The sequence below is a fragment of the Aotus nancymaae genome, unplaced genomic scaffold (genome assembly GCF_030222135.1).
Source record: "Aotus nancymaae isolate 86718 unplaced genomic scaffold, 86718_ANA_hifiasm-v0.15.2.pri h1tg000102l, whole genome shotgun sequence".
NCBI classification, from domain to species: Eukaryota; Metazoa; Chordata; class Mammalia; order Primates; family Aotidae; genus Aotus; species Aotus nancymaae.
In genome coordinates this window covers 818,029-829,932 of record NW_026988517.1, presented here as the reverse complement: position 1 = coordinate 829,932, position 11,904 = coordinate 818,029, and the positions used below count along the sequence as shown (strand labels likewise).

At 49.4% G+C, this 11,904-nt stretch overlaps 1 non-coding gene across 1 annotated transcript; it reads right to left on the bottom strand.

Moving 5' to 3' along the window:
* Positions 1-1,834: 1,834 nt before the first annotated feature.
* On the bottom strand, positions 1,835-1,941 carry LOC135272047 (U6 spliceosomal RNA). Its single transcript, XR_010340154.1, has one exon. It is a non-coding gene; the product is annotated as a U6 spliceosomal RNA (small nuclear RNA).
* Between the last annotated feature and the right edge of the window lie 9,963 nt (positions 1,942-11,904).

The following is an 11,904-nucleotide window of genomic DNA, read 5'->3' as shown; positions in this document are numbered from 1 at the left end:
ATTTATACACAGTCTGCGAAATGTGAGTGTAAGCACTTGTAAATATCTAGAAGAGTACACAAGGACAGGGAGGGGTGCTGAGAGGAGGTACGGGGCAGGGACAGAGGGACTTCCCTGTGCCACACTGTTTGAATTCTGAAGGGTACATACACACCCTCATTGACCTGTGCTACCGGCCTCTGGCTAAAGAGGGCGCTGTAGCCACCAAAGTCTTGTGTATAAATCAAGCCTCTCAGTAAGCCTGCGCGGCTAGGCCCTCACAACCGATATGCCTAATAGCGAGACGCCGGAGCTCTGCGTGGCTGGCTTCCGAGTCTCTTTCGGTCTCGGGTCTTATCCTGTTAATAGCACTGAGGGTGGCGGACTTGCGCTTTTGGCCGGCTTGGCATTGGGTACGTGGCTTTCGGGACCCACATGAGCCAATGGCACCATCCCCGCAGTGGCTGGGGCCTGGGACGCGACTCTCCTGGACACTCCTCGGTGCAGAAGAAGAGCGGAAACCACATTCCTAAAAGGTAGTATGTCTTGGTCCCTTGGCATGGCCTTTCCAGCTCGTGGCTTCTGGGCGTGGACTTCATCTGTTGTGGTCTCTGCATCTCACTTTTGCTGTTGCAAGCTTGGCTTGTCCGCCCCTTGCTTTGAGGCTTTGACCCTCTTCGCCGCCTGCTGTAGCTGAAAGGGGGAATGTCTGTGATGTCCTGTGATTTCTCCTTATTCTTGTAAAAGTGAGGTTCTGGGCCGGGCGCGGTGGCTCAAGCCTGTAATCCCAGCACTTTGGGAGGCCGAGGCGGGTGGATCACGAGGTCAAGAGATCGAGACCATCCTGGTCAACATGCTGAAAGCCTGTCTGTATTAAAAATAGAAAAAATTAGCTGGCCATGGTGGTGCGTGCCTATAATCCCAGCTACTCAGGAGACTGAGGCAGTAGAATTGCCTGAACCCAGGAGGCAGAGGTTGTGGTGAGCCGAGATCACGCTATTGCACTCCAGCCTGGGTAACAAGAGCGAAACTCCTTCTCAGAAAAAGAAAAAAAAATCTTCCGGGCGCGGTGTCTCATGCCTGTATTTCCAGCTACTCCGGAGGCTGAGGCAGGAGAATTGCTTGAACCCAGGAGGCGGAGTTTCCATTTAGGGGAGATCGTGCCATTGCACTCCAGCATTGGTAACAAGAGGGAAACTTCGTCTCAAAAAAAAAAAAAGAAAAAGAAAGAAATCATCCGGGCGCGATGGTTCACGCCTATAATTCCATATACTCAAAAGGCTGAGGCAGGAGAATTATTTGAACCCAGGAGGCGGTGGTTGCGGAGAGCCGAGATCGCGCCATTGCACTGCAGCCTGGGTAACAAGAGCGAAACCCTTCTCAAAAAAAAAAAAAAAAAAAAATCTTCCGGGCGCGGTGAGTCACGCCTGTAATTCCAGCTACTCTGGAGGCTGAGGCAGGAGAGTTGCTTGAACCCAGGAGGTGGAGGGTACGGTGTGCCGAGATCGCGCCACTCCACTCCAGCCTGGGTAATAAGAGTAAAGCACCTTCTGAAAAAAAAATAATAATAATAAATTAGAGAGATCATTGTCTACAATTGTCAAAACGAAGTTCTGGATAAATCTCCCCTGACCGGCCTTTTCATGAGATACAGTTTCCCTCTTTTCACCCAGGCCGGAGCGCAATGCTCTGATCTTGGCTCATTGCAACTCTGCCGCCTTGGTTGAAGCAATTCTCCTGTCTCAGGCTCCCAAGTAGCTGGGTTTACAGGTGTCCACCACCGTGTCCAGCTAATTTTCTTTTTTTTTAACTTAAAATTTAAATTTATTTTTATTTGATTTTTAAGAACAACAAAGAAAATATGGAACGCTTCATGAATTTGCATGTCATCCTTGCGCAGGGGCCATGCTAATCTTCTCTGTATCATTCCAACCTTAGTGTATGTGCTGCAGAAGCCAGCACATACCCAGGTAATTTTTTAATTTATTTTATTTTATTATTATTATTATTATTATTTTACAAAGAATGGGTTTCACTATGTTGTTAAGGCTAGTCTTGAACCTCTGGCCTCATGATCCTTCCACCACAGTATTCCAAAGTGCCAGGATTACACGTGTGGGCCACCGTGACCAACTAAATTTTTGTGTGTGTGTTTTTTTTTTTTTTTAAAGACGAGGTTTCACCATGTTGGTCAGGCTGGTCTTGAACTCCCGACCTCAGGTGATTCGCCTGCCTTGACCTCCAAAGAGTTTGGATTACAGGCCTGAGTCACTAGGCCTGGCCAATTTTTTATTTTTATTAGAGACCAGTTTTCACCACGTTGTCCGGCCGGTTTGAACCCCTGACATCAGGTGATCCACCCGCCTGTGCCTCACAAAGTGCTGGGATTATAGGCAAGAGCCTCCATGCCCAGCCCTGTAAATCTTCTAATCTACAAACCTTCTCAAAAAGTCAGATTCTGGCCCGGCGCAGTGTGTCATGCCTGTAATCCCAACACTTTGGGAGGCAGAGACAGGTGGATCACGAGGTCAGCCGTTCAAGGCCAGCCTGACCAACATGGTGAAAGCCTGTCTCTCCTAAAATACAAAAATTAGCCAGATATGATGGTGTGCGTCTGTAATCCCAGCTACTCAGGAGGGTGAGGCAGGAGGATCGCTTGAACCCGGACGGCGGAGTTTGCAGTGAGCCGAGATCATGCCACTGCACTCCAGCCTGGGTGACAGAGCAAGAGTCTGTCTCAAAAAAAGGAAGATTATATTTGTTTATTTTTTTTTTTACGGAAATGATCTTGCTCTGTCCCTCAGACTGGAGTGCAGTGGTGCAATGGTAGCTTACTGCAGCCTCCCACTTCTAGGTCTTAAGCAATCTTCCCACCTCAGCTTCCTGAGTAGCTAGGACTACAGGTGCACAGCACCACACCCAGCTAAAATTTCCTTGAGATGGGATCTTGTTCTGTCACCTGGCTGGTTTCAAATTCCTAGCCTCAAACGATGTTCCTTTCTCGGTCTCCCAAAATGCTGGGATTTCAGGGGTGAGCCACTGTGCCCAGTGTAAACTTTATTATTTAATTATTTCTTTTTTTATTTACTTTGGAGACAGAGTTTTGTTCTTGTTGCCTAGGCTGCAGTACGGTTTCAGGATCTTGGCTCACTGCAAACTCTGCCTCCCCAGTTCAAATGATTCTCTTCCCTCAGCCTCCTGAGGAGCTGAGATTACAGGTCCTCGCCACCATGCTCAACAAACTTTTTTGTATTTTTAGAAGAGATGGGTTTCATCATGTTGGCCAGGCTACTTTCGAACTGCGGACCTCAGGTGTTCCACTCACCTCAGTCTTCCAAAGTCCATGTATAATGGGCGTGAGCCGTCACACCCAGCCTTAACTTTATTTATTTTTTAATTTATTTATTATTATTCTTTAAAGACGGGGTTTCACCGTGTTGGTCAGGCTGGTCTTGATCCCACAACCTCAGGTGTTCCGCCCACCTTGGTCTCCAAAGTGCTTGGATAAACGGCATGAGTCACCATGCCCGGCCAACTTTATTTTTAAAAATCAGAGATATTCGACTGGATGCCGGGGCTCAAGCCAGTAATCCTAGCACTTTGGGTGGCCGAAGTGGTCAGATCACCTGAGGGCAATAGTTAAAGATAAGTCTGGCCGTCCTGGTGAAACCCCATCTTATTAAAAAAGAGAAATTCTGCCGGGTGCGCTGGCTCACGCCTGTATTCCCAACACTTTGGGAGGCTGAGGTGGGTGGATCACGAGGTCAAGAGATCAAGACCATCCTGGTCAACATGGTGAAAGCCCGTCTCTACTAAAAATACAAAAAATTAGCTGGACATGGTGGCGCTTGCCTGTAATCCCAGCTACTCAGGAGGCTGGGGCAGGAGAATTGCCTGAACCCAGGAGGAGGAGGTTGCTGTGAGCCGAGATCGTGCCATTGTACTCCAGCCTGGGTAACAAGAGCGAAACTCCGTCTCAAAAGAAAAAAAATTATCTGGGCACGGTGGCTCACTCCTGTAATTCCAGATACTCGGGAGGCTGAGGCAGGAGAATTGCTTGAACCCAGGAAGCGGAGTTTGCCTTGAGGCTATATCGCGCCATTGCACTCCAGCCTGGGTAACAAGAGCGAAACAGCATCTAAAAAAAAAAAAGAATCTTCCTGGCACGGTGGTTCACGCCTGTAATTCCAGCTACCCGGGGCGCTGAAGCAGGAATATTGCTTGAACCCAGGAGGCTGAGGTTGCGGTGGGCCGAGTTTGCGCCATTGCACTGCAGCCTGGGAAACAAGAGCAAAACTCGGTCTCAAAAAAAAAAAAAAAATCATCCCGGCGCGGTGTCTCTGACCTGTAATTCCAACTACACAGGAGGCTGAGGCAGGAGAATTGTTTGAACCCAGGAGGCAGATTTTGCGGTGAGCCGACATCGCGACATTGCACTGCAGCCTGGGTAACAAGAGCGAAACTCGGTCTCCAAAAAAAAAAAAAAATTCATCCCCGCGCGGTGTCTCTCGCCTGTAATTCCAGCTACACGGGAGGCTGAGGCAGGAGAATTCCTTGAACGCAGGAGGCGGCGTTTCCGTTGAGGCGAGACCCTGCCATTGCACTCCAGCCTGGGTAACAAGAGCGAAACTGCGTTTCAAAAAAAAAGAAAAAAATTCTTCCTGGCGCGGTGGCTCACACCTGTAATTCCAGCTACACGGGAGGCTGAGGCAGGAGAATTGCTTGGACCCAGGAGGCGGAGGTTGCGGTGAGGCGAGATCACGCCATTGCACTCCAGCCTGGTTAACAAGAGGGAAACTGGGTCTCAAAAAAAAAAAAAAAAAATCATCCCGGCGCCGTGTCTCTCGCCTGTAATTCTAGCTACCCGGGAGGCTGAGGCAGGAGAATTGCTTGGACCCAGGAGGCGGAGGTTGCGGTGAGTCGAGATCGTGCCATTGCACTCCAGCCTGGGAACAACAGCGAAACTGCGTCTCAAAAAAAAAAAAAAAAAAATCTTCCTGTCTCGGTGGCTCACGCCTGTAATTCCAGCTACTCGGTAGGCTGAGGCAAAAGAATTGGTGGAACCCAGGAGGCGGACGTTGTGGTGAGCGGAGATCGCGCCATTGCATTCCAGCCTGGGTAACAAGAGCGAAACTCCGTCTCAAAAAAACAAACAAAAAAATATCTTCTGGGCGCGGTGGCTCACGCCTGTAATCCCAGCACTTTGGGAGGCTGAGGCGGGTGGATCACGACTTCAAGAGATTGAGAACATCCTGGTCAACATGGTGAAAGCCCGTCTCTACTAAAAATACAAAAAATTTGCTGGGCATGGTGGCGCGTGCCTGTAATCCCAGCTACTCAGGAGGCTGAGGCAGGAGAATTGCCTTAACCCAGGAGGCGGAAGTTGGGTTGAGCCGAGATCGTTCCATTGCACTCCAGCCTCGGTAACAAGAGCAAAACTCCTTCTCAAAAAAAGAAAAAAAAAAAATCTTCCAGGCGCGGTGGCTCACGCCTGTAATTCCAGCTACAGGGGAGGCTGAGTTAGCAGAATTGCTTGAACCCAGGAGGCTGAGGTTGCGGTGAGCTGAGATCGCGCCATTGCACTGCAGCCTGGGTAACGAGCAAAACTCGGTGTCAAAAAAAAAAAAAAAAAATCTTCCGTGCGTGGTGGCTGACGCCTGTAATCCCAACACTTTTTTAGACTAAGGCGTGTGGATCTCGACGTCAAGAGATCGAGAACATCCTGGTCAACATGATGAAAGCCCGTCACTACTAAAAATAGAAAACATTAGCTGGGCATGTTGGCGCGTGCCTATAATCCCAGCTACTCAGGAGGCTGAGGCAGGAGAATTGCCTGAACCCAGGAGGCAGAGGTTCCGGTGAGCCGAGATCGTGTCATTGCCCTCCAGCCTGGGTAAGAAGAGCGAAACTCCGTCTCAAAAAAAAAAAAAAAAATCATCCGGGCGTGGTGGCTCACGCCTGTAATTATAGCTGCTCAGGAGGCTGAGGCAGGAGAATTGCTTGGACCCAGGAGGCGGAGGTTGCGGTGAGCCGAGATCGCGCCATTGCACTCCAGTCTGGGTAACAAGAGCGACACTCCGTCTCGGAAAAAAAAAAAAAAAAACTTCCGGTGTGTTGGCTCACGCCTGCAAATCCCAGCACTTTTGGAGGATAAGGCGGGCGGATCAAGAGGTCAAGAGATCGAGACAATTCTGGTTAACATGGTGAAAGCACGTCTTTACTAAAATTACAAAAAATTAGCTGGGCATGGTGGCGCGTGCCTATAATCCCAGCTACTCAGGAGGCTGAGGCAGGAGAATTGCCTAAACCCAGGAGGCGGAGGTTGGGTTGAACGGAGATCGTTCCATTGCACTCCAGCCTGGGTAACAAGAGCGAAACTCTGTCTCAAAAAAAAAAAAAAAAAAAATCATCCCGGCGCAGTGGCTCAGGCCTGTAATTCCACCTACGGGGCAGGCTGAGGCAGGAGAATTGCTTGAACCCAGGAGTCGGAGTTTGCGTTGAGGAATAGAAATCCTGCCATTGCACTCCAGCCTGGGTAAGAAGAGTGAAACTGCGTATCAAATAAATAAATAAATAAAAATAAAATCTTCAGGGCGCGGTGGCTGACGCCTGAAATCCTAGCACTTTACTAGGCTAAGGTGGGTGGATCAGGACGTCAAGAGATGGAGAACATCCTGGTCAACATAGTGAAACCCCGTCTCTACTAAGAATACAAAAACTTAGCTGGGCATCGAGGCGCGTGCCTGTAATTCCATCTACTCAGGAGGCTGAAGCAGGAGAATTGCCTGAACCCTTGAGGCAGGGGTTGCGGTGAGCCGAGATCATGCCACTGCACTCCAGCCTGGGTAACAAGAGCGAAACTCCGTCTCAAAAAAAAAAAAAAATCTTCCTGGCGCGGTGGCTCACCCCTGTAATTCCAGCTACTCCAGAGGCTGAGGCAGGAGAATTGTTTGAACCCAGGAGGCGGAGTTTGCGCTGAGGTGAAATCGTGGCATTACACTCCAGCCTGTGTAACAAGAGCTAAACTGCGTCTCAAAAAAAAAAAAAAAAAAAAAAAAAAGTCTTCCGGGCGCTGTGGCTCACGCCTGCAATCCCAACACTTTGGAAGGCCAAAGTGGTTGGATCACCTGAGGTCAATAGTTAAATATCAGCCTGGTCGTCATGGTGAAACCCCATCTTATTAAAAAAAAAAAAAAAGAAAATCTGCCGCGTGCTGTGGCTCACGCATGTAATCCCAGCACTTTGGGAGGCTGAGGCGGGAGGATCACAAGATCAAGAGATCGAGACCATCCTGGTAAACATGCTGAAAGCCCGTGTCTACTAAAAATAGAAAAAAATAGCTGGGCATGGTGGTGCGTGACTATAATCCCAGCTACTCAGGAGGCTGAGGCAGGAGAATTGCCTGAACCCAGGAGGCAGAGGTTGTGGTGAGCCGAGATGGTGCCATTGCACTCCAGCCTGGGTAATAAGAGCGAAATTCCGTCTCAAAAAAAAAAAAAGAAAAAAGAAAAAATCATCCAGGCACAGGGGCTCCCGCCTGTAATTCCAGCTACTCCGGAGGCTGAGGCAGGAGAATTTCCTGAACCCAGGAGTCGGAGGTTGCGGTGAGCCGAGATCGCGCCATTGCACTTCAGCCTGGATAACAAGAGCGAAACTCCGTCTCGGGGGAAAAAAAAAAAAAAAAAGTCTCCCTGGCGCGGTGGCTGACGCCTGTAATCCCAGCACTGTTTGAGTCTAAGGCGGGTGGATCACGACGTCAAGAGATCGAGAACATCCTGGTCAACATGGTGAAACCCCGTCTCTACTAAAAATACAAAAAATTAGCTGGGCATGGTGGCGCGTGTCTGTAATCCCATCTACTCAGGAAGCTGAGGCAGGAGAATTGCCTGAACCCAGGAGGCGGAGGTTGCGGTGATCCGAGAAGGTGCCACTGCACTCTAGCTTGGGTATCAAGAGCGAAACTCCTTCTCAAAAAAAAGAAAAAAAAAATCTTCTGGATACAGTGGCTCAGGCCTGTAATTCCAGCTACTCTGAAGGATGAGGCAGTAGAAATGTTTGAACCCAGGAGGCGGAGGTTGCGGTTAGCCAAGATCCCGCCATTGCACTGCAGCCTGGGTAATAAGAGCGAAACTCCGTCTCAAAAAAAAAAAAAATCTTCCTGGCACCCTGGCTCACGCCTGCAATCCCAGCAATTTTGGAGGCTAAGGCGGGTGGATCACGGGGTCAAGATATCGAGACCATCCTGGTCAACATGGTGAAAGCCCATATCTACTAAAAATACATAAAATTAGCTGGACATGGTGGCGCATGCCTAGAATCCCAGCTACTCAGCAGGCTGAGGCAGGAGAATTGCCTGAATCCAGGAGACGGAGGTTGCGGTGAGCCGAGATCGCGCCATTGCACTGCAGCCTGGGTAAGAAGAGGGAAACTCCGTCTCAAAAAACAAAAAAAAAAAACAAGAAATAAACAAACAACAACAACAAAAAAAAAAAACAACAAAAAAAACCATCCGGGCGCAATGGCTCACGCCAGCAATTCCATCAACTCGGGAGGCTGAGGCAGGAGAATTTCTTCAACCAAGGAGGCGGAGTTTGGGTTGAGGCGAGATCCTGCCATTGCACTCCAGCCTGTGTAACAGGGAGAAACTGCGTCTCAAAAAAAAAAAAAAAAAAAATCTTCCTGGCTCGGTGGCTCACCCCTGTAATTCCAGGTACTCGGGAGGCTGAGGCAGGAGAATTGCTTGAACCCAGGAGGCGTAGGTTGCGGTGAGCCGAGATCGCGCCATTGCACTGCAGCCTGGGTAACAAGAGCGAAACTCCATCTCAAAAAAAAAAAAAAAATCTTTCCGGCGAAGTGTAAGGTGAAACCCCGTCTCTACTAAGAATACAAAAAAGTAGCTGGGTACGGTGGCGCATGCCTGTAATCCCATCTACTAAAGAGGCTGAGGCAGGAGAATTGCCTGAACCCAGGAGGCGGAGGTTGCAGTGAGCCGAGATTGTGCCATTGCACTGCAGCGTGGGTAACAAGCGCGAAATTCCTTGACAAAAAGAAGAAAAAAAAATCTTTGGGGCGCGGTGGCTCAGGCTTGTAATTCCAGCTACTTAGAAGGCTGAGGCCAGAGAATTATTTGAACCCAGGAGGCGGAGTTTGCCGTGAGCGGAGATCGTGCCATTGCACAGCAGCCTGGGTGAAAAGAGCTAAACTCCGTCTCAAAAAAAAAAAAAAAACTTCCGGGCGCGGTGACTCACGCCAACGATCCCAGCACTTTGGGAGGCCAAACTGGGTGGATCACCTGAGGTCAATAGTTAAATATCAGCCTGGTCATCATGGTGAAACCCCATATTAAAAAAAAGAAAATCATCCGGGCGCAGTGGCTCACGCCTGTAATTCCACATACTCGGGATGCTGAGACAGGAGAATTGCTTGAACCCAGGAGGCGGAGTTTGGGTTGAGGGGAGATCCTGGAATTGCACTCCAGCCTGTGTAACAAGAGCGAAACTGCCTCTCAAAAAAAAAAAAGAAACACACAAAAAAATCTTCCTGGTGCAGCCTGGGTAAATTACAGCTCACGCCTGTAATTCCAGCTACTCGGGAGGCTGAGGAAGGAGAATTGCTTAAATCCAGGAGAGAGGAGTTTGCGTTGAGGCGATATCCCGCGGTTGCACTCCAGCCTGGGTAACAAGAGTAAAACTGGGTCTCAAAAAAAAAAAAAAAAAGAAAAGAAAAAAAGTCTTCCTGGCGCAGTGGCTCACGCCTGTAATTCTGGCTACACGAGAGGGTGAGGAAGGAGAATATCTTGAACCCAGGAGGCGTAGGTTGCGGTGAGCCGAGATGGCGCCACTGCACTCCAGCCTGGGTAAAAAGAGAGAAACTCCGTCTCAAAAAAAAAAAAAAAAAAAGAAAAACATATCTTCCTGGCGCGATGGCTCACGACTGCAATCCCAGCACTTTTGGAGGCTAAGTCGTGTGGATTACGAGGTCACGAGATCGAGACCATCCTGTTGAACATGGTGAAAGCCCGTCTCTACTAAAAATACAAAAAATTAGCTGGGCATGGTGGCACGTGCCTATAATCCCAGCTACTCAGGAGGCTGAGGCAGGAGAATTGCCTGAACTCAGGAGGCGGTGGTTGCGGTGAGCTGAGATCCTGCCATTGCACTCCAGCCTGGGTTACAAGAAGGAAACGCCTTCTCAAAAAAAAAAAAAAAAAAGTCATCCAGGCGGGGTGGCTCACGCCTGTAATTCGAGCTCCTTGGGAAGACGCTGAGGCAGGTGAATTCCCTGAATCTAGAAGGCGGAGTTTGCCTTGAGGCGAGATCATGCCATTACACTCCAGCCTGGGTACCAAGAGCGAAACTGCGTCTCAAAAAAAAAAAAAAAGAAAAGAAATCTTCCTGTCACCCTGGCTCACGCCTGTAATTCCAGCTACACGGGAGGCTGAGGCAGGAGAATTGCTTGAACTCAGGAGGCGGAGGCTGCGGTGAGCCGAGATCGCGCCATTGCACTGCAGCCTGGGTAACAAGAGCGAAACTCCCTCTCAAAAAAAAAAAAAAAAAAAAAATCATTCTGGCGCCGTGTCTCAGGCCTGTAATTCCAGCTACTCGGGAGGCTGTGGCAGGAGAATTCCTTGAACCCAAGAGGCAGAGATTGCGTTGAGGCGAGATCCTTGCCATTGCACTCCAGCCTGGGTAACAGGAGCGAAACTGCGTCTCAAAAAAAAAAAAAAAAAAAATCTTCCTGGCGCGGTGGGTCACGCCTGTAATTCCAGCTACTGGGTACGCTGAGTCAGGAGAATTGTTTGAACCCAGGAGGCGGACGTTACAGTGAGAGGAGATCGCGCCATTGCACTTCAGCCTGGGTTAGAAGAGCGAAACTCCGTCTCACAAAAAAAAGAAAAACATATCTTCCCGGCGCGGTGGCTCACGACTGCAATCCCAGCACTTTTTGAGGCTAAGGCGGGTGGATTACGAGGTCAAGAGATCAAGACCATCCTGGTAAACATGGTGAAAGCCCGTCTCTACTAAAAATACAAAAAATTAGCTGGGCATGGTGGCGCGTGCCTATAACCCCAGCTACTTAGGAGGCTGAGGCAGGAGAATTCCCTGAACCCATGAGGCGGAGGTTGCGGTGACCCGAGATGGTGCCATTGCACTCCAGCCTGGTTAACAAGAGCGAAACTCCTTCTCAAAAAAGAAAAAAAAAATCTTCTGGGCGCGGTGGCTGACGCCTGTAATTCCAGTTACTCGGGGGGCTGAGGTAGGAGAATTGTTTGAACTCAGGAGTTGGAGGTTGCGGTGAGCCGAGATCGCGCCATTGCACTGCAGCCTGGGTAACAAGAGTGAAACTGCGTATCAAAAAAAAAAAAGAAGAAGAAGAAGAAAAATCTTCCTGGCGCGGTGGCTAACGCCGGTAATTCCAGCATTTTTGGAGGTTAAGGCGGGTGGATTACGAGGTCAAGAGATCGAGACGATAATGGCAAACATGGTGAAAGCCCGTCTCTACTAAAAATACAAAAAATTAGCTGGGCATGGTGGCGCGTGCCTATAATCCCAGCTACTCAGGAGGCTGAGGCAGGAAAATTGCTTGAACCCAGGAGGCGGAGGTTGCGGTGAGCCGAGATCGTACCATTGCACTCCAGCCTGGGCAACAAGAGCAAAACTCCGTCTCAAAAAAAAACAAAAAAAAAACTTCCTGGCGCGGTGGCTCGTGCCTGTAATTCCAGCTACTCGGGAGGCTGAGGCAGGAGAATTACTTGAACCCAGATAGCGGAGTTTGCGTTGAGGCGAGATCGCGCCATTGCACTCCAGCCTGGGTACCAAGAGCGAAACTGCTTCTCAAAAATAAATAAATAAATAAAAAATCTTCCTGGCGCGGAGGCTCACGCCTGTAATTCCAGCTACACGGGAGGGTGAGGCAGGAGAATTG